The sequence below is a fragment of the Micromesistius poutassou genome (genome assembly GCF_964030765.1).
Source record: "Micromesistius poutassou genome assembly, contig: SCAFFOLD_2563, whole genome shotgun sequence".
NCBI lineage: Eukaryota > Metazoa > Chordata > Actinopteri > Gadiformes > Gadidae > Micromesistius > Micromesistius poutassou.
Window position 1 is genome coordinate 19938 of NW_028177522.1, and position 27375 is coordinate 47312.

At 43.1% G+C, this 27375-nt stretch overlaps 50 non-coding genes across 50 annotated transcripts; all 50 read right to left on the reverse strand.

Annotated features, from left to right (window-relative positions):
- Positions 1–1612: 1612 nt before the first annotated feature.
- Positions 1613–1684, reverse strand: AC3HAE_045810 (transfer RNA glycine (anticodon CCC)). Its single transcript has one exon. It is a non-coding gene; the product is annotated as a tRNA-Gly (tRNA).
- A 236-nt stretch (positions 1685–1920) lies between these two features.
- On the reverse strand, positions 1921–1992 carry AC3HAE_045861 (transfer RNA glycine (anticodon CCC)). Its single transcript has one exon. It is a non-coding gene; the product is annotated as a tRNA-Gly (tRNA).
- A 425-nt stretch (positions 1993–2417) lies between these two features.
- On the reverse strand, positions 2418–2489 carry AC3HAE_045873 (transfer RNA glycine (anticodon CCC)). The gene has a single exon. It is a non-coding gene; the product is annotated as a tRNA-Gly (tRNA).
- Positions 2490–2651: 162 nt separating this feature from the next.
- Positions 2652–2723, reverse strand: AC3HAE_045886 (transfer RNA glycine (anticodon CCC)). The gene has a single exon. It is a non-coding gene; the product is annotated as a tRNA-Gly (tRNA).
- A 428-nt stretch (positions 2724–3151) lies between these two features.
- Positions 3152–3223, reverse strand: AC3HAE_045898 (transfer RNA glycine (anticodon CCC)). The gene has a single exon. It is a non-coding gene; the product is annotated as a tRNA-Gly (tRNA).
- Positions 3224–3655: 432 nt separating this feature from the next.
- Positions 3656–3727, reverse strand: AC3HAE_045817 (transfer RNA glycine (anticodon CCC)). The gene has a single exon. It is a non-coding gene; the product is annotated as a tRNA-Gly (tRNA).
- A 393-nt stretch (positions 3728–4120) lies between these two features.
- On the reverse strand, positions 4121–4192 carry AC3HAE_045829 (transfer RNA glycine (anticodon CCC)). Its single transcript has one exon. It is a non-coding gene; the product is annotated as a tRNA-Gly (tRNA).
- Positions 4193–5066: 874 nt separating this feature from the next.
- AC3HAE_045841 (transfer RNA glycine (anticodon CCC)) lies at positions 5067–5138 on the reverse strand. Its single transcript has one exon. It is a non-coding gene; the product is annotated as a tRNA-Gly (tRNA).
- A 432-nt stretch (positions 5139–5570) lies between these two features.
- On the reverse strand, positions 5571–5642 carry AC3HAE_045853 (transfer RNA glycine (anticodon CCC)). Its single transcript has one exon. It is a non-coding gene; the product is annotated as a tRNA-Gly (tRNA).
- Positions 5643–5822: 180 nt separating this feature from the next.
- On the reverse strand, positions 5823–5894 carry AC3HAE_045854 (transfer RNA glycine (anticodon CCC)). The gene has a single exon. It is a non-coding gene; the product is annotated as a tRNA-Gly (tRNA).
- Positions 5895–6125: 231 nt separating this feature from the next.
- Positions 6126–6197, reverse strand: AC3HAE_045855 (transfer RNA glycine (anticodon CCC)). Its single transcript has one exon. It is a non-coding gene; the product is annotated as a tRNA-Gly (tRNA).
- A 180-nt stretch (positions 6198–6377) lies between these two features.
- On the reverse strand, positions 6378–6449 carry AC3HAE_045857 (transfer RNA glycine (anticodon CCC)). Its single transcript has one exon. It is a non-coding gene; the product is annotated as a tRNA-Gly (tRNA).
- A 414-nt stretch (positions 6450–6863) lies between these two features.
- On the reverse strand, positions 6864–6935 carry AC3HAE_045858 (transfer RNA glycine (anticodon CCC)). The gene has a single exon. It is a non-coding gene; the product is annotated as a tRNA-Gly (tRNA).
- A 929-nt stretch (positions 6936–7864) lies between these two features.
- AC3HAE_045859 (transfer RNA glycine (anticodon CCC)) lies at positions 7865–7936 on the reverse strand. The gene has a single exon. It is a non-coding gene; the product is annotated as a tRNA-Gly (tRNA).
- A 162-nt stretch (positions 7937–8098) lies between these two features.
- Positions 8099–8170, reverse strand: AC3HAE_045860 (transfer RNA arginine (anticodon CCG)). The gene has a single exon. It is a non-coding gene; the product is annotated as a tRNA-Arg (tRNA).
- A 162-nt stretch (positions 8171–8332) lies between these two features.
- AC3HAE_045862 (transfer RNA glycine (anticodon CCC)) lies at positions 8333–8404 on the reverse strand. The gene has a single exon. It is a non-coding gene; the product is annotated as a tRNA-Gly (tRNA).
- A 648-nt stretch (positions 8405–9052) lies between these two features.
- AC3HAE_045863 (transfer RNA glycine (anticodon CCC)) lies at positions 9053–9124 on the reverse strand. The gene has a single exon. It is a non-coding gene; the product is annotated as a tRNA-Gly (tRNA).
- Positions 9125–9790: 666 nt separating this feature from the next.
- AC3HAE_045864 (transfer RNA glycine (anticodon CCC)) lies at positions 9791–9862 on the reverse strand. The gene has a single exon. It is a non-coding gene; the product is annotated as a tRNA-Gly (tRNA).
- A 432-nt stretch (positions 9863–10294) lies between these two features.
- AC3HAE_045865 (transfer RNA glycine (anticodon CCC)) lies at positions 10295–10366 on the reverse strand. Its single transcript has one exon. It is a non-coding gene; the product is annotated as a tRNA-Gly (tRNA).
- A 162-nt stretch (positions 10367–10528) lies between these two features.
- On the reverse strand, positions 10529–10600 carry AC3HAE_045866 (transfer RNA glycine (anticodon CCC)). The gene has a single exon. It is a non-coding gene; the product is annotated as a tRNA-Gly (tRNA).
- Positions 10601–10780: 180 nt separating this feature from the next.
- AC3HAE_045868 (transfer RNA glycine (anticodon CCC)) lies at positions 10781–10852 on the reverse strand. The gene has a single exon. It is a non-coding gene; the product is annotated as a tRNA-Gly (tRNA).
- A 1466-nt stretch (positions 10853–12318) lies between these two features.
- On the reverse strand, positions 12319–12390 carry AC3HAE_045869 (transfer RNA glycine (anticodon CCC)). Its single transcript has one exon. It is a non-coding gene; the product is annotated as a tRNA-Gly (tRNA).
- A 162-nt stretch (positions 12391–12552) lies between these two features.
- On the reverse strand, positions 12553–12624 carry AC3HAE_045870 (transfer RNA glycine (anticodon CCC)). The gene has a single exon. It is a non-coding gene; the product is annotated as a tRNA-Gly (tRNA).
- A 180-nt stretch (positions 12625–12804) lies between these two features.
- Positions 12805–12876, reverse strand: AC3HAE_045871 (transfer RNA glycine (anticodon CCC)). The gene has a single exon. It is a non-coding gene; the product is annotated as a tRNA-Gly (tRNA).
- Positions 12877–13290: 414 nt separating this feature from the next.
- AC3HAE_045872 (transfer RNA glycine (anticodon CCC)) lies at positions 13291–13362 on the reverse strand. The gene has a single exon. It is a non-coding gene; the product is annotated as a tRNA-Gly (tRNA).
- A 648-nt stretch (positions 13363–14010) lies between these two features.
- On the reverse strand, positions 14011–14082 carry AC3HAE_045874 (transfer RNA glycine (anticodon CCC)). Its single transcript has one exon. It is a non-coding gene; the product is annotated as a tRNA-Gly (tRNA).
- Positions 14083–14514: 432 nt separating this feature from the next.
- On the reverse strand, positions 14515–14586 carry AC3HAE_045875 (transfer RNA glycine (anticodon CCC)). The gene has a single exon. It is a non-coding gene; the product is annotated as a tRNA-Gly (tRNA).
- Positions 14587–14748: 162 nt separating this feature from the next.
- On the reverse strand, positions 14749–14820 carry AC3HAE_045876 (transfer RNA glycine (anticodon CCC)). Its single transcript has one exon. It is a non-coding gene; the product is annotated as a tRNA-Gly (tRNA).
- Positions 14821–16224: 1404 nt separating this feature from the next.
- AC3HAE_045877 (transfer RNA glycine (anticodon CCC)) lies at positions 16225–16296 on the reverse strand. Its single transcript has one exon. It is a non-coding gene; the product is annotated as a tRNA-Gly (tRNA).
- A 393-nt stretch (positions 16297–16689) lies between these two features.
- AC3HAE_045880 (transfer RNA glycine (anticodon CCC)) lies at positions 16690–16761 on the reverse strand. Its single transcript has one exon. It is a non-coding gene; the product is annotated as a tRNA-Gly (tRNA).
- Positions 16762–16941: 180 nt separating this feature from the next.
- AC3HAE_045881 (transfer RNA glycine (anticodon CCC)) lies at positions 16942–17013 on the reverse strand. Its single transcript has one exon. It is a non-coding gene; the product is annotated as a tRNA-Gly (tRNA).
- A 180-nt stretch (positions 17014–17193) lies between these two features.
- AC3HAE_045882 (transfer RNA glycine (anticodon CCC)) lies at positions 17194–17265 on the reverse strand. The gene has a single exon. It is a non-coding gene; the product is annotated as a tRNA-Gly (tRNA).
- A 162-nt stretch (positions 17266–17427) lies between these two features.
- On the reverse strand, positions 17428–17499 carry AC3HAE_045883 (transfer RNA glycine (anticodon CCC)). The gene has a single exon. It is a non-coding gene; the product is annotated as a tRNA-Gly (tRNA).
- A 162-nt stretch (positions 17500–17661) lies between these two features.
- On the reverse strand, positions 17662–17733 carry AC3HAE_045884 (transfer RNA glycine (anticodon CCC)). The gene has a single exon. It is a non-coding gene; the product is annotated as a tRNA-Gly (tRNA).
- An 897-nt stretch (positions 17734–18630) lies between these two features.
- On the reverse strand, positions 18631–18702 carry AC3HAE_045885 (transfer RNA glycine (anticodon CCC)). Its single transcript has one exon. It is a non-coding gene; the product is annotated as a tRNA-Gly (tRNA).
- A 666-nt stretch (positions 18703–19368) lies between these two features.
- AC3HAE_045887 (transfer RNA glycine (anticodon CCC)) lies at positions 19369–19440 on the reverse strand. Its single transcript has one exon. It is a non-coding gene; the product is annotated as a tRNA-Gly (tRNA).
- Positions 19441–19620: 180 nt separating this feature from the next.
- AC3HAE_045888 (transfer RNA glycine (anticodon CCC)) lies at positions 19621–19692 on the reverse strand. The gene has a single exon. It is a non-coding gene; the product is annotated as a tRNA-Gly (tRNA).
- A 231-nt stretch (positions 19693–19923) lies between these two features.
- On the reverse strand, positions 19924–19995 carry AC3HAE_045889 (transfer RNA glycine (anticodon CCC)). Its single transcript has one exon. It is a non-coding gene; the product is annotated as a tRNA-Gly (tRNA).
- Positions 19996–20420: 425 nt separating this feature from the next.
- Positions 20421–20492, reverse strand: AC3HAE_045891 (transfer RNA glycine (anticodon CCC)). Its single transcript has one exon. It is a non-coding gene; the product is annotated as a tRNA-Gly (tRNA).
- Positions 20493–20672: 180 nt separating this feature from the next.
- AC3HAE_045892 (transfer RNA glycine (anticodon CCC)) lies at positions 20673–20744 on the reverse strand. Its single transcript has one exon. It is a non-coding gene; the product is annotated as a tRNA-Gly (tRNA).
- Positions 20745–21661: 917 nt separating this feature from the next.
- Positions 21662–21733, reverse strand: AC3HAE_045893 (transfer RNA valine (anticodon CAC)). Its single transcript has one exon. It is a non-coding gene; the product is annotated as a tRNA-Val (tRNA).
- A 181-nt stretch (positions 21734–21914) lies between these two features.
- On the reverse strand, positions 21915–21986 carry AC3HAE_045894 (transfer RNA glycine (anticodon CCC)). Its single transcript has one exon. It is a non-coding gene; the product is annotated as a tRNA-Gly (tRNA).
- Positions 21987–22148: 162 nt separating this feature from the next.
- Positions 22149–22220, reverse strand: AC3HAE_045895 (transfer RNA glycine (anticodon CCC)). Its single transcript has one exon. It is a non-coding gene; the product is annotated as a tRNA-Gly (tRNA).
- Positions 22221–23378: 1158 nt separating this feature from the next.
- Positions 23379–23450, reverse strand: AC3HAE_045896 (transfer RNA glycine (anticodon CCC)). Its single transcript has one exon. It is a non-coding gene; the product is annotated as a tRNA-Gly (tRNA).
- Positions 23451–23630: 180 nt separating this feature from the next.
- Positions 23631–23702, reverse strand: AC3HAE_045897 (transfer RNA glycine (anticodon CCC)). The gene has a single exon. It is a non-coding gene; the product is annotated as a tRNA-Gly (tRNA).
- Positions 23703–24367: 665 nt separating this feature from the next.
- AC3HAE_045899 (transfer RNA glycine (anticodon CCC)) lies at positions 24368–24439 on the reverse strand. Its single transcript has one exon. It is a non-coding gene; the product is annotated as a tRNA-Gly (tRNA).
- Positions 24440–24853: 414 nt separating this feature from the next.
- On the reverse strand, positions 24854–24925 carry AC3HAE_045900 (transfer RNA glycine (anticodon CCC)). The gene has a single exon. It is a non-coding gene; the product is annotated as a tRNA-Gly (tRNA).
- A 1662-nt stretch (positions 24926–26587) lies between these two features.
- Positions 26588–26659, reverse strand: AC3HAE_045902 (transfer RNA glycine (anticodon CCC)). Its single transcript has one exon. It is a non-coding gene; the product is annotated as a tRNA-Gly (tRNA).
- A 180-nt stretch (positions 26660–26839) lies between these two features.
- AC3HAE_045903 (transfer RNA glycine (anticodon CCC)) lies at positions 26840–26911 on the reverse strand. The gene has a single exon. It is a non-coding gene; the product is annotated as a tRNA-Gly (tRNA).
- A 180-nt stretch (positions 26912–27091) lies between these two features.
- AC3HAE_045904 (transfer RNA glycine (anticodon CCC)) lies at positions 27092–27163 on the reverse strand. The gene has a single exon. It is a non-coding gene; the product is annotated as a tRNA-Gly (tRNA).
- Between the last annotated feature and the right edge of the window lie 212 nt (positions 27164–27375).

Below are 27375 nucleotides of genomic sequence, written 5' to 3' on the forward strand. Positions count from 1 at the left end.
AAAGAAGGCCAACTCCTGAAGACCAGAGGGGCCATGAAGGACTATAAGGAACGATAAGGTCCTTCAGGTAGGATGATGCTAATCCATGCAAGGCTTTAAAGGTAGACAGTAGCACCTTAAAATCCGATCTGTCAGTTATGCCGCTTTTCCACCGACAGTACCAGCTCAACTCGCCACGACTTAGCGTGGCACGACTCGGTTTGGTTCCAGGCACGTCGCGTTTCCATCTAAAAAAGTACCTCTTCAATGTGGGCGGGTCTTAGAAAAGAACCTCTCCAACATGGGCAGGTCGTCATTAGGTTTTAATCCCGGGAGACGGGATTCCCGGGAAATCTGAATCTGATCAATACTATTTCCTGATTCCCGGGAAAGGTTATGATGGGAAATGAAATAAAATAAAAAGCTGTCTATTGTTGTCATACGGTAACGTTGATGGAGGCGAAAATCGAGCTGAAGTCAACCTCTTCAGCAGCAGCTATGCTCACCACTATACCAACAACGCTGTTATTCAGAACTATATAAATGATACCGTACAGCATAAAGGTTTCAGCTGAGCGAGAGGTTTCCAATGAGCAAAACCACAATAACATTTATTTTCAAGAAAAAAGTTTGGATCGTCCCTTACCGCTATAACAGTCCAGTATCAATCGTCCAAGTCCTGAGATCTGATATAGAAGATCAATGCAATGGCCGGGAATCGAACCCGTGTCAACTGCTTGGGAAGCAGCTATGCTCGCCACTATACCACCAACGCTGAATTAGAGAAATATATAGATGATACCTTACAGCATAGAGGTTTCAGCTGAGAGAGAGTTTTCAGATGAGCGAAACTACCACAACTTTTCTTTTCATGAACAAAGATTGGATTGTCCCTTACCACTATAAGAGTCCAGTGTCCATCGTCCAAGTCCTGAGATTTGTTAAAGTAGATCAATGCATTGGCCGGGAATCGAACCCGGGTCACCTGCTTGGGAAGCAGCTATACTCACCACTATACCACCAACGGTATGTTACAGCATAATATAAATGATACCTTACAGCATAGAGGTTTCAGCTGACCGAAACTACGATAACTATTCTTTTCATGAACAAAGTTTGGATTGTCCCTTCCATTGGCTGGGAATCGAACCCGGGTCAACTGCTTGGGAAGCAGCTATGCTCACCACTATACCACCAACGCTGTATAAAAGAATAATATAAATGATACCTTAGAGCATAGAGGTTTCAGCTGAGAGAGAGGCATCAGCTGACCGAAACTACCACAACTTTTCTTTTCATGAACAAAGTTTGGATTGTCCCTTACCACTATAACAGTCCAGTGTCCATCCTCCAAGTCCTGAGATTCTTTAAAGAAGATCAATGCATTGGCCGTGAATCGAACCCGGGTCAACTGCTTGGGAAGCAGCTATGCTCACCACTATACCACCAACGCTGTGTATCAGAATAATATAAATGATACCTTACAGCATAGAGGTTTCAGCTGAGATAGAGGTTTCGACTGACCGAAACTACCACAACTTTTCTTTTCATGAACAAAGTTTGGATTGTCCCTTACCACTATAACAGTCCAGTGTCCATCGTCCAAGTCCTGAGATTTGTTAAAGAACATCAATGCATTGGCCGGGAATCGAACCCGGGTCAACTGCTTGGGAAGCAGCTATGCTCACCACTATACCACCAACGCTGTGTTTCAGAATAATATAAATGATACCTTACAGCATAGAGGTTTCAGCTGACCGAAACTACCAGAACTTTTCTAAATGATACCTTACAGCATAGAGGTTTCAGCTGAGAGAGAGGTTTCAGCTGACCGAAACTTCCACATCTTTTCTTTTCATGAACAAAGTTTGGATTGTCCCTTACCACTATAACAGTCCAGTGTCCATCGTCCAAGTCCTGAGATTCTTTAAAGAAGATCAATGCATTGGCCGGGAATCGAACCCGGGTCAACTGCTTGGGAAGCAGCTATGCTCACCACTATACCACCAACGCTGTATAACAGAATTATATAAATGATACCTTACAGCATAGACGTTTCAGCTGAGAGAGAGATTTCAGCTGACCGAAACTACCACAACTTTTCTTTTCATGAACAAAGTTTGGATTGTCCCTTACCACTATAACAGTCCATCGTCCAAGTCCTGAGATTCTTTAATGAAGATCAATGCATTGGCCGGGAATCGAACCCGGGTCAACTGCTTGGGAAGCAGCTATGCTCACCACAATACCACCAACGCTGTATAACAGAAAAATCTAAATGATACCTTACAGCATAGAGGTTTCAGCTGAGAGAGAGGGTTCAGCTGACCGAAACTACCACAACTTTTCTTTTCATGAACAAAGTTTGGATTGTCCCTTACCACTATAACAGTCCAGTGTCCATCGTCCGAGTCCAGAGATTTGTTAAAGAAGATCAATGCATTGGCCGGGAATCGAACCCGGGTCAACTGCTTGGGAAGCAGCTATGCTCACCACTATACCACCAACGCTGTATAACATAAAAATCTAAAGGATACCTTACAGCATAGAGGTTTCAGCTGACCGAAACTACGACAACTTTTCTTTTCATGAACAAAGTTTGGATTGTCCCTTACCACTATAACAGTCCAGTGTCCATCGTCCAAGTCCTGAGATTCTTTAAAGAAGATCAATGCATTGGCCGGGAATCGAACCCGGGTCAACTACTTGGGAAGCAGCTATGCTCACCACTATACCACCAACGCTGTGTATCAGAATAATATAAATGATACCTTACAGCATAGAGGTTTCAGCTGAGAGAGAGGTTTCTGCTGACCGAAACTTCCACATCTTTTCTGGACCAAAGTTTTGGATTGTCCCTTACCACTATAACAGTCCAGTGTCCATCGTCCAAGTCCTGAGATTCTTTAAAGAAGATCAATGCATTGACCGGGAATCGAACGCGGGTCAACTGCTTGGGAAGCAGCTATGCTCACCACTATACCACCAACGCTGTGTATCAGAATAATATAAATGATACCTTACAGCATAGACGTTTCAGCTGAGAGAGAAGTTTCAGCTGACCGAAACTTCCACATCTTTTCTTTTCATGAACAAAGTTTGGATTGTCCCTTACCACTATAACAGTCCAGTGTCCATCGTCCAAGTCCTGAGAATCTTTAATGAAGATCAATGCATTGGCCGGGAATCGAACCCGGGTCAACTACTTGGGAAGCAGCTATGCTCACCACTATACCACCAACGCCGTGTATCGGAATAATATAAATGATACCTTACAGCATAGAGGTTTCAGCTGAGAGAGAGAATTCAGCCGACCGAAACTACCACAACTTTTCTTTTCATGAACAAAGTTTGGATTGTCCCTGACCACTATAACAGTCCAGTGTCCATCGTCCAAGTCCAGAGATTTGTTAAAGAAGATCAATGCATTAGCCGGGAATCGAACCCGGGTCAACTGCTTGGGAAGCACCTATGCTCACCACTATACCACCAACGCTGTATTACAGAAAAATCTAAAGGATACCTTACAGCATAGAGGTTTCAGCTGAGATAGAGGTTTCAGCTGACCGAAACTACCACAACTTTTCTTTTCAGGAACAAAGTTTGGATTGTCCCTTACCACTATAACAGTCCAGTGTCCATCGTCCAAGTCCTGAGATTTGTTAAAGAACATCAATGCATTGGCCGGGAATCGAACCCGGGTCAACTGCTTGGGAAGCAGCTATGCTCACCACTATACCACCAACGCTGTAAAACAGAATAATATAAATGATACCTTACAGCATAGAGGTTTCAGCTGAGAGAGAGGTTTCAGCTGACCGAAACTACCACAACTTTACTTTTCATGAACAAAGTTTGGATTGCCCCTTACCACTATAACAGTCCAGTGTCCATCGTCCAAGTCCTGAGATTTGATAAAGAAGATCAATGCATTGACCTGCTTGGGAAGCAGCTTTGCTCACCACTATACCACCAACGCTGTATAACAGAAAAATATAAATGATACCTTAAAGCATAGAGGTTTCAGCTGACCGAAACTACCACATCTTTTCTTTTCATGAACAAAGTTTGGATTGTCCCTTACCACTATAACAGTCCAGTGTCCATCGTCCAAGTCCTGAGAATCTTTAATGAAGATCAATGCATTGGCCGGGAATCGAACCCGGGTCAACTGCTTGGGAAGCAGCTATGCTCACCACTATACCACCAACGCTGTGTATCGGATTAATAGAAATGATACCTTACAGCATAGAGGTTTCATCTGAGAGAGAGGTTTCAGCTGACCGAAACTACCACAACTTTTCTTTTCATGAACAAAGTTTGGATTGTCCCTTACCACTATAACAGTCCAGTGTCCATCGTCCAAGTCCAGATATTTGCTGCTTGGGAAGCAGCTATGCTCACCACTATACCACCAACGCTGAATTAGAGAAAAATCTAAAGGATACCTTACAGCATAGAGGTTTCAGCTGAGATAGATATTTCAGCTGACCGAAACTACCACAACTTTTCTTTTCAGGAACAAAGTTTGGATTGTCCCTTACCACTATAACAGTCCAGTGTCCATCGTCCAAGTCCTGAGATTTGTTAAAGATGATCAATGCATTGGCCGGGAATCGAACCCGGGTCAACTGCTCGGGAAGCAGCTATGCTCACCACTATACCACCAACTCTGTATAACAGAAAAATCTAAATGATACCTTACAGCATAGAGGTTTCAGCTGAGATAGAGGTTTCAGCTGACAGAAACTACCACAACTTTTCTTTTCATGAACAAAGTTTGGATTGTCACTTATCACTATAACAGTCCAGTGTCCATCGTCCAAGTCCTGAGATTTGTTAAAGAACATCAATGCATTGGCCGGGAATCGAACCCGGTTCAACTGCTTGGGAAGCAGCTATGCTCACCACTATACCACCAACGCTGTATAACAGAAAAATATAAATGATACCTTACAGCATAGAGGTTTCAGCTGACCGAAACTACCACATCTTTTCTTTTCATGAACAAAGTTTGGATTGTCCGTTACCACTATAACAGTCCAGTGTCCATCGTCCAAGTCCTGAGAATCTTTAATGAAGATCAATGCATTGGCCGGGAATCGAACCCGGGTCAACTGCTTGGGAAGCAGCTATGCTCACCACTATACCACCAACGCTGTGTATCGGATTAATAGAAATGATACCTTACAGCATAGAGGTTTCATCTGAGAGAGAGGTTTCAGCTGACCGAAACTACCACAACTTTTCTTTTCATGAACAAAGTTTGGATTGTCCCTTACCACTATAACAGTCCAGTGTCCATCGTCCAAGTCCTGAGATTTGTTAAAGATGATCAATGCATTGGCCGGGAATCGAACCCGGGTCAACTGCTCGGGAAGCAGCTATGCTCACCACTATACCACCAACTCTGTATAACACAAAAATCTAAATGATACCTTACAGCATAGAGGTTTCAGCTGAGATAGAGGTTTCAGCTGACAGAAACTACCACAACTTTTCTTTTCATGAACAAAGTTTGGATTGTCACTTATCACTATAACAGTCCAGTGTCCATCGTCCAAGTCCTGAGATTTGTTAAAGAACATCAATGCATTGGCCGGGAATCGAACCCGGGTCAACTGCTTGGGAAGCAGCTATGCTCACCACTATACCACCAACGCTGTATAGTAGGAAAATATAAATGATACCTTACAGCAAAGAGGTTTCAGCTGAGAGAGAGGTATCAGCACACCGAAACTACCACAACTTTTCTTTTCATGAACAAAGTTTGGATTGTCCCTTACCACTATAACAGTCCAGTGTCCATCGTCCAAGTCCTGAGATTTGTTAAAGAACATCAATGCATTGGCCGGGAATCGAACCCGGGTCAACTGCTTGGGAAGCAGCTATGCTCACCACTATACCACCAACGCTGTGTTTCAGAATGATATAAATGATACCTTACAGCATAGAGGTTTCAGCTGACCGAAACTACCAGAACTTTTCTAAATGATACCTTACAGCATAGAGGTTTCAGCTGAGAGAGAGGTTTCAGCTGACCGAAACTTCCACATCTTTTCTTGAACAAAGTTTGGATTGTCCCTTACCACTATAACAGTCCAGTGTCCATCGTCCAAGTTCTGAGATTCTTTAAAGAAGATCAATGCATTGGCCGGGAATCGAACCCGGGTCAACTGCTTGGGAAGCAGCTATGCTCACCACTATACCACCAACGCTGTTTAACAGAATAATATAAATGATACCTTACAGCATAGATGTTTCAGCTGAGAGAGAGGTTTCAGCTGACCGAAACTACCACAACTTTTCTTTTCATGAACAAAGTTTGGATTGTCCCTTACCACTATAACAGTCCAGTGTCCATCGTCCAAGTCCAGAGATTTGTTAAAGAAGATCAATGCATTGGCCGGGAATCGAACCCGGGTCAACTGCTTGGGAAGCAGCTATGCTCACCACTATACCACCAACGCTGTATAACATAAAAATCTAAAGGATACCTTACAGCATAGAGGTTTCAGCTGACCGAAACTACGACAACTTTTCTTTTCATGAACAAAGTTTGGATTGTCCCTTACCACTATAACAGTCCAGTGTCCATCGTCCAAGTCCTGAGATTCTTTAAAGAAGATCAATGCATTGGCCGGGAATCGAACCCGGGTCAACTGCTTGGGAAGCAGCTATGCTCACCACTATACCACCAACACTGTGTAACAGAGTAATATAAATGATACCTTACAGCATAGAGGTTTCAGCTGAGAGAGAGGTTTAAGCTGACCGAAACTTCCACATCTTTTCTTTTCATGAACAAAGTTTGGATTGTCCCTTACCACTATAACAGTCCAGTGTCCATCGTCCAAGTCCTGAGATTTGTTAAAGAACATCAATGCATTGGCCGGGAATCGAACCCGGGTCAACTGCTTGGGAAGCAGCTATGCTCACCACTATACCACCAACGCTGTATAGTAGGAAAATATAAATGATACCTTACAGCATAGAGGTTTCAGCTGAGAGAGAGGTATCAGCCGACCGAAACTACCACAACTTTTCTTTTCATGAACAAAGTTTGGATTGTCTCTTACCACTATAACAGTCCAGTGTCCATCGTCCAAGTCCTGAGATTTGTTAAAGATGATCAATGCATTGGCCGGGAATCGAACCCGGGTCAACTGCTTGGGAAGCAGCTATGCTCACCACTATACCACCAACTCTGTATTACAGAAAAATCTAAATGATACCTTACAGCATAGAGGTTTCAGCTGAGATAGAGGTTTCGGCTGACCGAAACTACCACAACTTTTCTTTTCATGAACAAAGTTTGGATTGTCCCTTACCACTATAACAGTCCAGTGTCCATCGTCCAAGTCCTGAGAATCTCTAATGAAGATCAATGCATTGGCCGGGAATCGAACCCGGGTCAACTGCTTGGGAAGTAGCTATGCTCACCACTATACCACCAACGCTGTGTTTCAGAATAATATAAATGATACCTTACAGCATAGACGTTTCAGCTGAGAGAGAGGTTTCAGCTGACCGAAACTACCACAACTTTTCTTTTCATGAACAAAGTTTGGATTGTCCCTTACCACTATAACAGTCCATCGTCCAAGTCCTGAGATTCTTTAATGAAGATCAATGCATTGGCCGGGAAACGAACCCGGGTCAACCGCTTGGGAAGCAGCTATGCTCACCACAATACCACCAACGCTGTGTATTGGAATAATATAAATGATACCTTACAGCATAGATGTTTCAGCTGAGAGAGAGGTTTCAGCTGACCGAAACTACCACAACTTTTCTTTTCATGAACAAAGTTTGGATTGTCCCTTACCACTATAACAGTCCAGTGTCCATCGTCCAATTCCAGAGATTTGTTAAAGAAGATCAATGCATTGGCCGGGAATCGAACCCGGGTCAACTGCTTGGGAAGCAGCTATGCTCACCACTATACCACCAACGCTGTATAACATAAAAATCTAAAGGATACCTTACAGCATAGAGGTTTCAGCTGACCGAAACTACGACAACTTTTCTTTTCATGAACAAAGTTTGGATTGTCCCTTACCACTATAACAGTCCAGTGTCCATCGTCCAAGTCCTGAGATTCTTTAAAGAAGATCAATGCATTGGCCGAGAATCGAACCCGGGTCAACTGCTTCGGAAGCAGCTATGCTCACCACTATACCACCAACGCTGTGTATCAGAGTAATATAAATGATACCTTACAGCATAGAGGTTTCAGCTGACCGAAACTTCCACATCTTTTCTTTTCATGAACAAAGTTTGGATTGTCCCTTACCACTATAACAGTCCAGTGTCCATCGTCCAAGTCCTGAGATTTGTTAAAGAAGATCAATGCATTGGCCGGGAATCGAACCCGGGTCAACTGCTTGGGAAGCAGCTATGCTCACCACTATACCACCAACGCTGTATAACATAAAAATCTAAAGGATACCTTACAGCATAGAGGTTTCAGCTGACCGAAACTACGACAACTTTTCTTTTCATGAACAAAGTTTGGATTGTCCCTTACCACTATAACAGTCCAGTGTCCATCGTCCAAGTCCTGAGATTCTTTAAAGAAGATTAATGCATTGGCCGGGAATCGAACCCGGGTCAACTGCTTGGGAAGCAGCTATGCTCACCACTATACCACCAACACTGTGTATCAGAGTAATATAAATGATACCTTACAGCATAGAGGTTTCAGCTGAGAGAGAGGTTTCAGCTGACCGAAACTTCCACATCTTTTCTTTTCATGAACAAAGTTTGGATTGTCCCTTACCACTATAACAGTCCAGTGTCCATCGTCCAAGTCCTGAGATTCTTTAAAGAAGATCAATGCATTGGCCGGGAATCAAACCCGGGTCAACTGCTTGGGAAGCAGCTATGCTCACCACTATACCACCAACGCTGTATAACAGATTAATATAAATGATACCTTACAGCATAGAGGTTTCAGCTGACCGAAACTTCCACATCGTTTCTTTTCATGAACAAAGTTTGGATTGTCCCTTACCACTATAACAGTCCAGTGTCCATCATCCAAGTCCTGAGATTCTTTAAAGAAGATCAATGCATTGACCGGGAATCGAACCCGGGTCAACTGCTTGGGAAGCAGCTATGCTCACCACTATACCACCAACGCTGTGTTTCAGAATAATATAAATGATACCTTACAGCATAGACGTTTCAGCTGAGAGAGAGGTTTCAGCTGACCGAAACTTCCAAATCTTTTCTTTGCATGAACAAAGTTTGGATTGTCCCTTACCACTATAACAGTCCAGCTTCCATCGTCCAAGTCCTGAGATTCTTTAAAGAAGATCAATGCATTGGCCGGGAATCGAACCCGGGTCGACTGCTTGGGAAGCAGCTATGCTCACCACTATTCCACCAACGCTGTGTATCAGAATAATATAAATGATACCTTACAGCATAGACGTTTCAGCTGAGAGAGAGGTTTCAGCGGACCGAAACTTCCACATCTTTTCTTTTCATGAACAAAGTTTGGATTGTCCCTTACCACTATAACAGTCCAGTGTCCATCGTCCAAGTCCTGAGATTCTTTAAAGAATATCAATGCATTGGCCGGGAATCGAACCCGGGTCAACTGCTTGGGAAGCAGCTATGCTCACCACTATACCACCAACACTGTATAACAGAAAAATCTAAATTATACCTTACAGCATAGAGGTTTCAGCTGACCGAAACTACAAGAACTTTTCTTTTCATGAACAAAGTTTGGATTGTCCCTTACCACTATAACAGTCCAGTGTCCATCGTCCAAGTCCTGAGATTTGTTAAAGAAGATCAATGCATTGGCCGGGAATCGAACCCGGGTCAACTGCTTGGGAAGCAGCTATGCTCACCACTATACCACCAACGCTGTATTAGAGAACAATATAAATGATACCTTACAGCATAGAGGTTTCAGCTGAGAGAGAGGTTTCAGCTGACCGAAACTTCCACATCTTTTCTTTTCATGACCAAAGTTTGGATTGTCCCTTACCACTATAACAGTCCAGTGTCCATCGACCAAGTCCTGAGATTTGTTAAAGAACATCAATGCATTGACCGGGAATCGAACCCGGGTCAACTGCTTGGGAAGCAGCTATGCTCACCACTATACCACCAACCCTGTATAATAGAAAAATATAAATGATACCTTACAGCATAGAGGTTTCAGCTGAGAGAGAGGTTTCAGCTGACCGAAACTACCACAACTTTACTTTTCATGAACAAAGTTTGGATTGTCCCTTACCACTATAACAGTCCAGTGTCCATCGTCCAAGTCCTGAGATTTGTTAAAGAACATCAATGCATTGGCCGGGAATCGAACCCGGGTCAACTGCTTGGGAAGCAGCTATGCTCACCACTATACCACCAACGCTGTATAACAGAAAAATATAAATGATACCTTACAGCATAGAGGTTTCAGCTGACCGAAACTACCACATCTTTTCTTTTCATGAACAAAGTTTGGATTGTCCCTTACCACTATAACAGTCCAGTGTCCATCGTCCAAGTCCTGAGAATCTTTAATGAAGATCAATGCATTGGCCGGGAATCGAACCCGGGTCAACTGCTTGGGAAGCAGCTATGCTCACCACTATACCACCAACGCTGTGTATCGGATTAATAGAAATGATACCTTACAGCATAGAGGTTTCATCTGAGAGAGAGGTTTTAGCTGACCGAAACTACCACAACTTTTCTTTTCATGAACAAAGTTTGGATTGTCCCTTACCACTATAACAGTCCAGTGTCCATCGTCCAAGTCCAGAGATTTGTTAAAGAAGATCAATGCATTGGCCGGGAATCGAACCCGGGTCAACTGCTTGGGAAGCAGCTATGCTCACCACTATACCACCAACGCTGAATAACACAAAAATCTAAAGGATACCTTACAGCATAGAGGTTTCAGCTGAGATAGATATTTCAGCTGACCGAAACTACCACAACTTTTCTTTTCAGGATCAAAGTTTGGATTGTCCCTTACCACTATAACAGTCCAGTGTCCATCGTCCAAGTCCTGAGAGTTGTTAAAGAACATCAATGCATTGGCCGGGAATCGAACCCGGGTCAACTGCTTGGGAAGCAGCTATGCTCACCACTCTACCACCAACGCTGTATAACAGAAAAATATAAATGATACGTTACAGCATAGAGGTTTCAGCTGACCGAAACTACGACAACTTTGCTTTTCATGAACAAAGTTTGGATTGTCCCTTACCACTATAACAGTCCAGTGTCCATCGTCCAAGTCCTGAGATTTGTTAAAGATGATCAATGCATTGGCCGGGAATCGAACCCGGGTCAACTGCTCGGGAAGCAGCTATGCTCACCACTATACCACCAACTCTGTATAACAGAAAAATCTAAATGATACCTTACAGCATAGAGGTTTCAGCTGAGATAGAGGTTTCAGCTGACAGAAACTACCACAACTTTTCTTTACATGAACAAAGTTTGGATTGTCACTTATCACTATAACAGTCCAGTGTCCATCGTCCAAGTCCTGAGATTTGTTAAAGAACATCAATGCATTGGCCGGGAATCGAACCCGGGTCAACTGCTTGGGAAGCAGCTATGCTCACCACTATACCACCAACACTGTGTTTCAGAATAATATAAATGATACCTTACAGCATAGAGGTTTCAGCTGACCGAAACTACCAGAACTTTTCTAAATGATACCTTACAGCATAGAGGTTTCAGCTGAGAGAGAGGTTTCAGCTGACCGAAACTTCCACATCTTTTCTTGAACAAAGTTTGGATTGTCCCTTACCACTATAACAGTCCAGTGTCCATCGTCCAAGTCCTGAGATTCTTTAAAGAAGATCAATGCATTGGCCGGGAATCGAACCCGGGTCAACTGCTTGGGAAGCAGCTATGCTCACCACTATACCACTAACGCTGTATAACAGTTTAATATAAATGATACCTTACAGCATAGACGTTTCAGCTGAGAGAGAGGTTTCAGCTGACCGAAACTACCACAACTTTTCTTTTCATGAACAAAGTTTGGATTGTCCCTTACCACTATAACAGTCCATCGTCCAAGTCCTGAGATTCTTTAATGAAGATCAATGCATTGGCCGGGAAACGAACCCGGGTCAACTGCTTGGGAAGCAGCTATGCTCACCACAATACCACCAACGCTGTGTATTGGAATAATATAAATGATACCTTACAGCATAGATGTTTCAGCTGAGAGAGAGGTTTCAGCTGACCGAAACTACCACAACTTTTCTTTTCATGAACAAAGTTTGGATTGTCCCTTACCACTATAACAGTCCAGTGTCCATCGTCCAATTCCAGAGATTTGTTAAAGAAGATCAATGCATTGACCGGGAATCGAACCCGGGTCAACTGCTTGGGAAGCAGCTATGCTCACCACTATACCACCAACGCTGTATAACATAAAAATCTAAAGGATACCTTACAGCATAGAGGTTTCAGCTGACCGAAACTACGACAACTTTTCTTTTCATGAACAAAGTTTGGATTGTCCCTTACCACTATAACAGTCCAGTGTCCATCGTCCAAGTCCTGAGATTCTTTAAAGAAGATCAATGCATTGGCCGGGAATCGAACCCGGGTCAACTGCTTGGGAAGCAGCTATGCTCACCACTATACCACCAACGCTGTGTATCAGAGTAATATAAATGATACCTTACAGCATAGAGGTTTCAGCTGAGAGAGAGGTTTCAGCTGACCGAAACTTCCACATCTTTTCTTTTCATGAACAAAGTTTGGATTGTCCCTTACCACTATAACAGTCCAGTGTCCATCGTCCAAGTCCTGAGATTCTTTAAAGAAGATCAATGCATTGGCCGGGAATCGAACCCGGGTCAACTGCTTGGGAAGCAGCTATGCTCACCACTATACCACCAACGCTGTATAACAGAAAAATCTAAATGATACCTTACAGCATAGAGGTTTCAGCTGACCGAAACTACAAGAACTTTTCTTTTCATGAACAAAGTTTGGATTGTCCCTTACCACTATAACAGTCCAGTGTCCATCGTCCAAGTCCTGAGATTTGTTAAAGAAGATCAATGCATTGGCCGCGAATCGAACCCGGGTCAACTGCTTGGGAAGCAGCTATGCTCACCACTATACCACCAACGCTGTATTAGAGAAGAATATAAATGATACCTTACAGCATAGAGGTTTGAGCTGAGAGAGAGGTTTCAGCTGACCGAAACTTCCACATCTTTTCTTTTCATGACCAAAGTTTGGATTGTCCCTTACCACTATAACAGTCCAGTGTCCATCGACCAAGTCCTGAGATTTGTTAAAGAACATCAATGCATTGGCCGGGAATCGAACCCGGGTCAACTGCTTGGGAAGCAGCTATGCTCACCACTATACCACCAACGCTGTATAACAGATTAATATAAATGATACCTTACAGCATAGACGTTTCAGCTGAGAGAGATGTTTCAGCTGACCGAAACTTCCACATCTTTTCTTTTCATGAACAAAGTTTGGATTGTCCCTTACCACTATAACAGTCCAGTGTCCATCGTCCAAGTCCTGAGATTCTTTAAAGAAGATCAATGCATTGGCCGGGAATCAAACCCGGGTCAACTGCTTGGGAAGCAGCTATGCTCACCACTATACCACCAACGCTGTATAACAGAAAAATCTAAATGATACCTTACAGCATAGAGGTTTCAGCTGACCGAAACTACAATAACTTTTCTTTTCATGAACAAAGTTTGGATTGTCCCTTACCACTATAACAGTCCAGTGTCCATCGTCCAAGTCCTGAGATTTGTTAAAGAAGATCAATGCATTGGCCGCGAATCGAACCCGGGTCAACTGCTTGGGAAGCAGCTATGCTCACCACTATACCACCAACGCTGTATTAGAGAACAATATAAATGATACCTTACAGCATAGAGGTTTCAGCTGACCGAAACTTCCACATCTTTTCTTTTCATGACCAAAGTTTGGATTGTCCCTTACCACTATAACAGTCCAGTGTCCATCGACCAAGTCCTGAGATTTGTTAAAGAACATCAATGCATTGGCCGGGAATCGAACCCGGGTCAACTACTTGGGAAGCAGCTATGCTCACCACTATACCACCAACGCTGTATAACAGATTAATATAAATGATACCTTACAGCATAGACGTTTCAGCTGAGAGAGAGGTTTCAGCTGACCGAAACTTCCAAATCTTTTCTTTGCATGAACAAAGTTTGGATTGTCCCTTACCACTATAACAGTCCAGCTTCCATCGTCCAAGTCCTGAGATTCTTTAAAGAAGATCAATGCATTGGCCGGGAATCGAACCCGGGTCGACTGCTTGGGAAGCAGCTATGCTCACCACTATTCCACCAACGCTGTGTATCAGAATAATATAAATGATACCTTACAGCATAGACGTTTCAGCTGAGAGAGAGGTTTCAGCTGACCGAAACTTCCACATCTTTTCTTTTCATGAACAAAGTTTGGATTGTCCCTTACCACTATAACAGTCCAGTGTCCATCGTCCAAGTCCTGAGATTCTTTAAAGAAGATCAATGCATTGGCCGGGAATCGAACCCGGGTCAACTGCTTGGGAAGCAGCTATGCTCACCACTATACCACCAACGCTGTATAACAGAAAAATCTAAATGATACCTTACAGCATAGAGGTTTCAGCTGACCGAAACTACAAGAACTTTTCTTTTCATGAACAAAGTTTGGATTGTCCCTTACCACTATAACAGTCCAGTGTCCATCGTCCAAGTCCTGAGATTTGTTAAAGAAGATCAATGCATTGGCCGGGAATCGAACCCGGGTCAACTGCTTGGGAAGCAGCTATGCTCACCACTATACCACCAACGCTGTATTAGAGAACAATATAAATGATACCTTACAGCATAGAGGTTTCAGCTGAGAGAGAGGTTTCAGCTGACCGAAACTTCCACATCTTTTCTTTTCATGACCAAAGTTTGGATTGTCCCTTACCACTATAACAGTCCAGTGTCCATCGACCAAGTCCTGAGATTTGTTAAAGAACATCAATGCATTGACCGGGAATCGAACCCGGGTCAACTGCTTGGGAAGCAGCTATGCTCACCACTATACCACCAACCCTGTATAATAGAAAAATATAAATGATACCTTACAGCATAGAGGTTTCAGCTGAGAGAGAGGTTTCAGCTGACCGAAACTACCACAACTTTACTTTTCATGAACAAAGTTTGGATTGTCCCTTACCACTATAACAGTCCAGTGTCCATCGTCCAAGTCCTGAGATTTGTTAAAGAACATCAATGCATTGGCCGGGAATCGAACCCGAGTCAACTGCTTGGGAAGCAGCTATGCTCACCACTATACCACCAACGCTGTATAACAGATTAATATAAATGATACCTTACAGCATAGAGGTTTCAGCTGACCGAAACTACCACAACTCTTCTTTTCATGAACAAAGTTTGGATTGGCCCTTACCACTATAACAGTCCAGTGTCCATCGTCAAAGTCCTGAGATTTGTTAAAGAAGATCAATGCATTGGCCGGGAATCGAACCCGGGTCAACTGCTTGGGAAGCAGCTATGCTCACCACTATACCACCAACGATGTTTAACAGAAAAATCTAAATGATACCTTACAGCATAGAGGTTTCAGCTGACCGAAACTTCCACATCTTTTCTTTTCATGAACAAAGTTTGGATTGTCCCTCACCACTATAACAGTCCAGTGTCCATCATCCAAGTCCTGAGATTCTTTAAAGAAGATCAATGCATTGGCCGGGAATCGAACCCGGGTCAACTTCTTGGGAAGCAGCTATGCGCACCACTATACCACCAACGCTGTGTATCAGAATAATATAAATGATACCTTACAGCATAGACGTTTCAGCTGAGAGAGAGGTTTCAGCTGACCGAAACTTCCACATCTTTTCTTTTCATGAACAAAGTTTGGATTGTCCCTTACCACTATAACAGTCCAGTGTCCATCGTCCAAGTCCTGAGAATCTTTAATGAAGATCAATGCATTGGCCGGGAATCTAACCCGGGTCAACTGCTTGGGAAGCAGCTATGCTCACCACTATACCACCAACGCTGTATAACAGAAAAATCTAAAGGATACCTTACAGCATAGAGGTTTCAGCTGAGATAGAGGCTTCAGCTGACCGAAACTACCACAACTTTTCTTTTCAGGAACAAAGTTTGGATTGTCCCTTACCACTATAACAGTCCAGTGTCCATCGTCCAAGTCCTGAGATTTGTTAAAGAACATCAATGCATTAGCCGGGAATCGAACCCGGGTCAACTGCTTGGGAAGCAGCTATGCTCACCACTATACCACCAACGCTGTATTACAGAATAATATAAATGATACCTTACAGCATAGAGGTTTCAGCTTAGAGAGAGGTTTCAGCTGACCGAAACTACCACAACTTTACTTTTCATGAACAAAGTTTGGATTGCCCCTTACCACTATAACAGTCCAGTGTCCATCGTCCAAGTCCTGAGATTTGATAAAGAAGATCAATGCATTGACCTGCTTGGGAAGCAGCTTTGCTCACCACTATACCACCAACGCTGTATAACAGAAAAATATAAATGATACCTTACAGCATAGAGGTTTCAGCTGACCGAAACTACCACAACTTTTCTTTTCATGAACAAAGTTTGGATTGTCCCTTACCACTATAACAGTCCAGTGTCCATCGTCCAAGTCTTGAGATTCTTTAAAGAAGATCAATGCATTGGCCGGGAATCGAACCCGGGTCAACTGCTTGGGAAGCAGCTATGCTCACCACTATACCACCAACGCTGTGTATCAGAATAATATAAATGATACCTTACAGCATAGAGGATTCAGCTGAGCGAGAGGCATCAGCTGACCGAAACTTCCACATCTTTTCTTTTCATGAACAAAGTTTGTATTGTCCCTTACCACTATAACAGTCCAGTGTCCATCGTCCAAGTCCTGAGATTCTTTAAAGAAGATAAATGCATTGGCCGGGAATCGAACCCGGGTCAACTGCTTGGGAAGCAGCTATGCTCACCACTATACCACCAACGCTGTATAACAGAAAAATCTAAATGATACCTTACAGCATAGAGGTTTCAGCTGAGAGAGAGGTTTCAGCTGACCGAAACTTCCACATCTTTTCTTTTCATGACCAAAGTTTGGATTGTCCCTTACCACTATAACAGTCCAGTGTCCATCGACCAAGTCCTGAGATTTGTTAAAGAACATCAATGCATTGACCGGGAATCGAACCCGGGTCAACTGCTTGGGAAGCAGCTATGCTCACCACTATACCACCAACGCTGTATAACAGATTAATATAAATGATACCTTACAGCATAGAGGTTTCAGCTGACCGAAACTACCACATCCTTTCTTTTCATGAACAAAGTTTGGATTGTCCCTTACCACTATAACAGTCCAGTGTCCATCATCCAAGTCCTGAGATTCTTTAAAGAAGATCAATGCATTGACCGGGATTCGAACCCGGGTCAACTGCTTGGGAAGCAGCTATGCTCACCACTATACCACCAACGCTATGTTTCAGAACAATATAAATGATACCTTACAGCATAGAGGTTTCAGCTGACCGAAACTACAAGAACTTTTCTTTTCATGAACAAAGTTTGGATTGTCCCTTACCACTATAACAGTCCAGTGTCCATCGTCCAAGTCCTGAGATTTGTTAAAGAAGATCAATGCATTGGCCGGGAATCGAACCCGGGTCAACTACTTGGGAAGCAGCTATGCTCACCACTATACCACCAACGCTGTATTAGAGAACAATATAAATGATACCTTACAGCATAGAGGTTTCAGCTGAGAGAGAGGTTTCAGCTGACCGAAACTTCCACATCTTTTCTTTTCATGACCAAAGTTTGGATTGTCCCTTACCACTATAACAGTCCAGTGTCCATCGACCAAGTCCTGAGATTTGTTAAAGAAGATCGATGCATTGATCGGGAATCGAACCCGGGTCAACTGCTTGGGAAGCACCTATGCTCACCACTATACCACCAACGCTGTTTAACAGAAAAATCTAAAGGATACCTTACAGCATAGAGGTTTCAGCTGAGATAGAGGTTTCAGCTGACCGAAACTACCACAACTTTTCTTTTCATGAACAAAGTTTGGATTGTCCCTTACCACTATAACAGTCCAGTGTCCATCGTCCAAGTCCTGAGATTTGTTAAAGAACATCAATGCATTGGCCGGGAATCGAACCCGGGTCAACTGCTTGGGAAGGAGCTATGCTCACCACTATACCACCAACGCTGTATAACAGAATAATATAAATGATACCTTACAGCATAGAAGTTTCAGCTGAGAGAGAGGTTTCAGCTGACTGAAACTACCACAACTTTACTTTTCATGAACAAAGTTTGGATTGCCCCTTACCACTATAACAGTCCAGTGTCCATCGTCCAAGTCCTGAGATTTGATAAAGAAGATCAATGCATTGACCTGCTTGGGAAGCAGCTTTGCTCACCACTATACCACCAACGCTGTATAACAGAAAAATATAAATGATACCTTACAGCATAGAGGTTTCAGCTGACCGAAACTACCACATCTTTTCTTTTCATGAACAAAGTTTGGATTGTCCCTTACCACTATAACGGTCCAGTGTCCATCGTCCAAGTCCTGAGAATCTTTAATGAAGATCAATGCATTGGCCGGGAATCGAACCCGGGTCAACTGCTTGGGAAGCAGCTATGCTCACCACTATACCACCAACGCTGTGTATCGGATTAAAAGAAATGATACCTTACAGCATAGAGGTTTCATCTGAGATAGATATTTCAGCTGACCGAAACTACCACAACTTTTCTTTTCAGGAACAAAGTTTGGATTGTCCCTTACCACTATAACAGTCCAGTGTCCATCGTCCAAGTCCTGAGATTTGATAAATAAGATCAATGCATTGACCGGGAATCGAACCCCGGTCACCTGCTTGGGAAGCAGCTTTGCTCACCACTATACCACCAACGCTGTATAACAGAAAAATATAAATGATACCTTACAGCATAGAGGTTTCAGCTGACCGAAACTACGACAACTTTTCTTTTCATGAACAAAGTTTGGATTGTCCCTTACCACTATAACAGTCCAGTGTCCATCGTCCAAGTCCTGAGATTTGTTAAAGATGATCAATGCATTGGCCGGGAATCGAACCCGGGTCAACTGCTCGGGAAGCAGCTATGCTCACCACTATACCACCAACTCTGTATAACAGAAAAATCTAAATGATACCTTACAGCATAGAGGTTTCAGCTGAGATAGAGGTTTCAGCTGACAGAAACTACCACAACTTTTCTTTTCATGAACAAAGTTTGGATTGTCACTTATCACTATAACAGTCCAGTGTCCATCGTCCAAGTCCTGAGATTTGTTAAAGAACATCAATGCATTGGCCGGGAATCGAACCCGGGTCAACTGCTTGGGAAGCAGCTATGCTCACCACTATACCACCAACGCTGTATAGTAGGAAAATATAAATGATACCTTACAGCATAGAGGTTTCAGCTGAGAGAGAGGTATCAGCCGACCGAAACTACCACAACTTTTCTTTTCATGAACAAAGTTTGGATTGTCCCTTACCACTATAACAGTCCAGTGTCCATCGTCCAAGTCCTGAGATTTGTTAAAGAACATCAATGCATTGGCCGGGAATCGAACCCGGGTCAACTGCTTGGGAAGCAGCTATGCTCACCACTATACCACCAACGCTGTGTTTCAGAATGATATAAATGATACCTTACAGCATAGAGGTTTCAGCTGACCGAAACTACCAGAACTTTTCTAAATGATACCTTACAGCATAGAGGTTTCAGCTGAGAGAGAGGTTTCAGCTGACCGAAACATCCACATCTTTTCTTGAACAAAGTTTGGATTGTCCCTTACCACTATAACAGTCCAGTGTCCATCGTCCAAGTCCTGAGATTCTTTAAAGAAGATCAATGCATTGGCCGGGAATCGAACCCGGGTCAACTGCTTGGGAAGCAGCTATGCTCACCACTATACCACCAACGCTGTTTAACAGAATAATATAAATGATACCTTACAGCATAGACGTTTCAGCTGAGAGAGAGGTTTCAGCTGACCGAAACTACCACAACTTTTCTTTTCATGAACAAAGTTTGGATTGTCCCTTACCACTATAACAGTCCATCGTCCAAGTCCTGAGATTCTTTAAAGAAGATCAATGCATTGGCCGGGAAACGAACCCGGGTCAACTGCTTGGGAAGCAGCTATGCTCACCACAATACCACCAACGCTGTGTATTGGAATAATATAAATGATACCTTACAGCATAGAGGTTTCAGCTGAGAGAGAGGTTTCAGCTGACCGAAACTTCCACATCTTTTCTTTTCATGACCAAAGTTTGGATTGTCCCTTACCACTATAACAGTCCAGTGTCCATTGTCCAAGTCCTGAGATTTGTTAAAGGACATCAATGCATTGGCCGGGAATCGAACCCGGGTCAACTGCTTGGGAAGCAGCTATGCTCACCACTATACCACCAACGCTGTTTAATATAAAAATATAAATGATACCTTACAGCATAGAGGTTTCAGCTGAGAGAGAGGTTTCAGCTGACCGAAACTACCACAACTTTTCTTTTCATGAACAAAGTTTGGATTGTCCCTTACCACTATAACAGTCCAGTGTCCATCGTTCAAGTCCTGAGATTTGTTAAAGAAGATCAATGCATTGGCCGGGAATCGAACCCAGGTCAACTGCTTGGGAAGCAGCTATGCTCACCACTATACCACCAACGCTGTATAACAGATTAATATAAATGATACCTTACAGCATAGAGGTTTCAGCTGAGTGAGAGGTTTCAGCTGACCGAAACTACCAGAACTTTTCTTTTCATGAACAAAGTTTGGATTGTCCCTTACCACTATAACAGTCCAGTGTCCATCGTCCAAGTCCTGAGATTTGTTAAAGAAGATCAATGCATTGGCCGGGAATCGAACCCGGGTCAACTGCTTGAGAAGCAGCTATGCTCACCACTATACCACCAACGCTGTTTAACAGAAAAATCTAAATGATACCTTACAGCATAGAGGTTTCAGCTGAGAGAGAGGTTTCAGCTGACCGAAACTTCCACATCTTTTCTTTTCATGAACAAAGTTTGGATTGTCCCTTACCACTATAACAGTCCAGCTTCCATCGTCCAAGTCCTGAGATTCTTTAAAGAAGATCAATGCAATGGCCGGGAATCGAACCCGGGTCAACTGCTTGGGAAGCAGCTATGATCACCACTATTCCACCAACGCTGTGTATCAGAATAATATAAATGATACCTTACAGCATAGACGTTTCAGCTGACCGAAACTTCCACATCTTTTCTTTTCATGAACAAAGTTTGGATTGTCCCTTACCACTATAACAGTCCAGTGTCCATCGTCCAAGTCCTGAGATTCTTTAAAGAAGATCAATGCATTAGCCGGGAATCGAACCAGGGTCAACTACTTAGGAGGAGCTATGCTCTCCACTATACCACCAACGCTGTGTTTCAGAATAATATAAATGATACCTTACAGCATAGAGGTTTCAGCTGAGAGAGAGGTTTCAGCTGACCGAAACTTCCACATCTTTTCTTTTCATGACCAAAGTTTGGATTGTCCCTTACCACTATAACAGTCCAGTGTCCATCGACCAAGTCCTGAGATTTGTTAAATAACATCAATGCATTGGCCGGGAATCGAACCCGGGTCAACTGCTTGTGGAGCAGCTATGCTCACCACTATACCACCAACACTGTTTAATAGAAAAATATAAATGATACCTTACAGCATAGAGGTTTCAGCTGAGAGAGAGGTTTCAGCTGACCGAAACTACCACAACTTTTCTTTTCATGAACAAAGTTTGGATTGTCCCTTACCACTATAACAGTCCAGTGTCCATCGTCCAAGTCCTGAGATTTGTTAAAGAAGAAACAATGCATTGGCCGGGAATCGAACCCGGGCGAACTGCTTGGGAAGCAGCTATGCTCACCACTATACCACCAACGCTGTTTAACAGATTAATATAAATGATACCTTACAGCATAGAGGTTTCAGCTGACCGAAACTACCACAACTTTTCTTTTCATGAACAAAGTTTGGATTGTCCCTTACCACTATAACAGTCCAGTGTCCATCGTCCAAGTCCTGAGATTCTTTAAAGAAGATAAATGCATTGGCCGGGAATCGAACCCGGGTCAACTGCTTGGGAAGCAGCTATGCTCACCACTATACCACCAACGCTGTATAACAAAAAAATCTAAATGATACCTTACAGCATAGAGGTTTCAGCTGAGAGAGAGGTTTCAGCTGACCGAAACTACCACAACTTTTCTTTTCATGAACAAAGTTTGGATTGTCCCTTACCACTATAACGGTCCAGTGTCCATCGTCCAAGTCCTGAGATTCTTTAAAGAAGATCAATGCATTGGCCGGGAATCGAACCCGGGTCAACTGCTTGGGAAGCAGCTATGCTCACCACTATACCACCAACGAAGTGTATCAGAATAATATAAATGATACCTTACAGCATAGAGGTTTCAGCTGAGAGAGAGGTTTCAGCTGACAGAAACTTCCACATCTTTTCTTGACCAAAGTTTGGATTGTCCCTTACCACTATAACAGTCCAGTGTCCATCGTCCAAGTCCTGAGATTTGTTAAAGAACATCAATGCATTGGCCGGGAATCGAACCCGGGTCAACTGCTTGGGAAGCAGCTATGCTCACCACTATACCTCCAACGCTGTTTAACAGAAAAATCTAAATGATACCTTACAGCATAGAGGTTTCAGCTGAGAGAGAGGTTTCAGCTGACCGAAACTTCCACATCTTTTCTTTTCATGAACAAAGTTTGGATTGTCCCTTACCACTATAACAGTCCAGTGTCCATCATCCAAGTCCTGAGATTCTTTAAAGAAGATCAATGCATTGGCCGGGAATCGAACCCGGGTCAACTGCTTGGGAAGCAGCTATGCTCACCAGTATACCACCAACGCTGTGTTTCAGAATAATATAAATGATACCTTACAGCATAGACGTTTCAGCTGAGAGAGAGGTTTCAGCTGACCGAAACTTCCACATCTTTTCTTTTCATGAACAAAGTTTGGATCGTCCCTTACCACTATAACAGTCCAGTGTCCATGTCCTGAGATTCTTTAATGAAGATCAATGCATTGGCCGGGAATCGAACCCGGGTCAACTACTTGGGAAGCAGCTATGCTCACCACTATACCACCAACACTGTGTTTCAGAATAATATAAATGATACCTTACAGCATAGAGGTTTCAGCTGACCGAAACTTCCACATCTTTTCTTTTCATGACCAAAGTTTGGATTGTCCCTTACCACTATAACAGTCCAGTGTCCATTGTCCAAGTCCTGAGATTTGTTAACGGACATCAATGCATTGGCCGGGAATCGAACCCGGGTCAACTGCTTGGGAAGCAGCTATGCTCACCACTATACCACCAACGCTGTTTAATATAAAAATATAAATGATACCTTACAGCATAGAGGTTTCAGCTGAGAGAGAGGTTTCAGCTGACCGAAACTACCACAACTTTTCTTTTCATGAACAAAGTTTGGATTGTCCCTTACCACTATAACAGTCCAGTGTCCATCGTCCAAGTCCTGAGATTTGTTAAAGAAGATCAATGCATTGGCCGGGAATCGAACCCGGGTCAACTGCTTGGGAAGCAGCTATGCTCACCACTATACCACCAACGCTGTTTAACAGAAAAATCAAAATGATACCTTACAGCATAGAGGTTTCAGCTGAGAGAGAGGTTTCAGCTGACCGAAACTTCCACATCTTTTCTTTTCATGAACAAAGTTTGGATTGTCCCTTACCACTATAACAGTCCAGCTTCCATCGTCCAAGTCCTGAGATTCTTTAAAGAAGATCAATGCATTGGCCGGGAATCGAACCCGGGTCAACTGCTTGGGAAGCAGCTATGCTCACCACTATTCCACCAACGCTGTGTATCAGAATAATATAAATGATACCTTACAGCATAGACGTTTCAGCTGACCGAAACTTCCACATCCTTTCTTTTCATGAACAAAGTTTGGATTGTCCCTTACCACTATAACAGTCCAGTGTCCATCGTCCAAGTCCTGAGATTCTTTAAAGAAGATCAATGCATTAGCCGGGAATCGAACCAGGGTCAACTACTTAGGAGGAGCTATGCTCTCCACTATACCACCAACTCTGTGTTTCAGAATAATATAAATGATACCTTACAGCATAGAGGTTTCAGCTGAGAGAGAGGTTTCAGCTGACCGAAACTTCCACATCTTTTCTTTTCATGACCAAAGTTTGGATTGTCCCTTACCACTATAACAGTCCAGTGTCCATCGACCAAGTCCTGAGATTTGTTAAAGAACATCAATGCATTGGCCGGGAATCGAACCCGGGTCAACTGCTTGGGAAGCAGCTATGCTCACCACTACACCACCAACGCTGTTTAATAGAAAAATATAAATGATACCTTACAGCATAGAGGTTTCAGCTGAGAGAGAGGTTTCAGCTGACCGAAACTACCACAACTTTTCTTTTCATGAACAAAGTTTGGATTGTCCCTTACCACTATAACAGTCCAGTGTCCATCGTCCAAGTCCTGAGATTTGTTAAAGAACAACAATGCATTGGCCGGGAATCGAACCCGGGTGAACTGCTTGGGAAGCAGCTATGCTCACCACTATACCACCAACGCTGTATAACAGATTAATATAAATGATACCTTACAGCATAGAGGTTTCAGCTGACCGAAACTACCACAACTTTTCTTTTCATGAACAAAGTTTGGATTGTCCCTTACCACTATAACAGTCCAGTGTCCATCGTCCAAGTCCTGAGATTTGTTAAAGAAGATCAATGCATTGGCCGGGAATCGAACCCGGGTCAACTGCTTGGGAAGCAGCTATGCTCACCACTATACCACCAACGCTGTTTAACAGAAAAATCTAAATGATACCTTACAGCATAGAGGTCTCAGCTGAGAGAGAGGCTTCAGCTGACCGAAACTTCCACATCTTTTCTTTTCATGAACAAAGTTTGGATTGTCCCTCACCACTATAACAGTCCAGTGTCCATCATCCAAGTCCTGAGATTCTTTAAAGAAGATCAATGCATTGGCCGGGAATCGAACCCGGGTCAACTGCTTGGGAAGTAGCTATGCTCACCACTATACCACCAACGCTGTGTATCAGAATAATATAAATGATACCTTACACCATAGAGGATTCAGCTGAGAGAGAGGCATCAGCTGACCGAAACTTCCACATCTTTTCTTTTCATGAACAAAGTTTGGATTGTCCCTTACCACTATAACAGTCCAGTGTCCATCGTCCAAGTCCTGAGATTCTTTAAAGAAGATGAATGCATTGCCCGGGAATCGAACCCGGGTCAACTGCTTGGGAAGCAGCTATGCTCACCACTATACCACCAACGCTGTATAACAAAAAAATCTAAATGATACCTTACAGCATAGAGGTTTCAGCTGAGAGAGAGGTTTCAGCTGACCGAAACTACCACAACTTTTCTTTTCATGAACAAAGTTTGGATTGTCCCTTACCACTATAACAGTCCAGTGTCCATCGTCCAAGTCCTGAGATTCTTTAAAGAAGATCAATGCATTGGCTGGGAATCGAACCCGGGTCAACTGCTTGGGAAGCAGCTATGCTCACCACTATACCACCAACGAAGTGTATCAGAATAATATAAATGATACCTTACAGCATAGAGGTTTCAGCTGAGAGAGAGGTTTCAGCTGACAGAAACTTCCACATCTTTTCTTGACCAAAGTTTGGATTGTCCCTTACCACTATAACAGTCCAGTGTCCATCGTCCAAGTCCTGAGATTTGTTAAAGAACATCAATGCATTGGCCGGGAATCAAACCCGGGTCAACTGCTTGGGAAGCAGCTATGCTCACCACTATACCACCAACGCTGTTTAACAGAAAAATCTAAATGATACCTTACAGCATAGAGGTTTCAGCTGAGAGAGAGGTTTCAGCTGACCGAAACTTCCACATCTTTTCTTTTCATGAACAAAGTTTGGATTGTCCCTTACCACTATAACAGTCCAGTGTCCATCATCCAAGTCCTGAGATTCTTTAAAGAAGATCAATGCATTGGCCGGGAATCGAACCCGGGTCAACTGCTTGGGAAGCAGCTATGCTCACCAGTATACCACCAACGCTGTGTTTCAGAATAATATAAATGATACCTTACAGCATAGACGTTTCAGCTGAGAGAGAGGTTTCAGCTGACCGAAACTTCCACATCTTTTCTTTTCATGAACAAAGTTTGGAACGTCCCTTACCACTATAACAGTCCAGTGTCCATGTCCTGAGATTCTTTAATGAAGATCAATGCATTGGCCGGGAATCGAACCCGGGTCAACTACTTGGGAAGCAGCTATGCTCACCACTATACCACCAACACTGTGTTTCAGAATAATATAAATGATACCTTACAGCATAGAGGTTTCAGCTGACCGAAACTTCCACATCTTTTCTTTTCATGACCAAAGTTTGGATTGTCCCTTACCACTATAACAGTCCAGTGTCCATTGTCCAAGTCCTGAGATTTGTTAAAGGACATCAATGCATTGGCCGGGAATCGAACCCGGGTCAACTGCTTGGGAAGCAGCTATGCTCACCACTATACCACCAACGCTGTTTAATATAAAAATATAAATGATACCTTACAGCATAGAGGTTTCAGCTGAGAGAGAGGTTTCAGCTGACCGAAACTACCACAACTTTTCTTTTCATGAACAAAGTTTGGATTGTCCCTTACCACTATAACAGTCCAGTGTCCATCGTCCAAGTCCTGAGATTTGTTAAAGAAGATCAATGCATTGGCCGGGAATCGAACCCAGGTCAACTGCTTGGGAAGCAGCTATGCTCACCACTATACCACCAACGCTGTATAACAGATTAATATAAATGATACCTTACAGCATAGAGGTTTCAGCTGAGTGAGAGGTTTCAGCTGACCGAAACTACCAGAACTTTTCTTTTCATGAACAAAGTTTGGATTGTCCCTTACCACTATAACAGTCCAGTGTCCATCGTCCAAGTCCTGAGATTTGTTAAAGAAGATCAATGCATTGGCCGGGAATCGAACCCGGGTCAACTGCTTGGGAAGCAGCTATGCTCACCACTATATCACCAACGCTGTTTAACAGAAAAATCTAAATGATACCTTACAGCATAGAGGTTTCAGCTGAGAGAGAGGTTTCAGCTGACCGAAACTTCCACATCTTTTCTTTTCATGAACAAAGTTTGGATTGTCCCTTACCACTATAACAGTCCAGCTTCCATCGTCCAAGTCCTGAGATTCTTTAAAGAAGATCAATGCATTGGCCGGGAATCGAACCCGGGTCAACT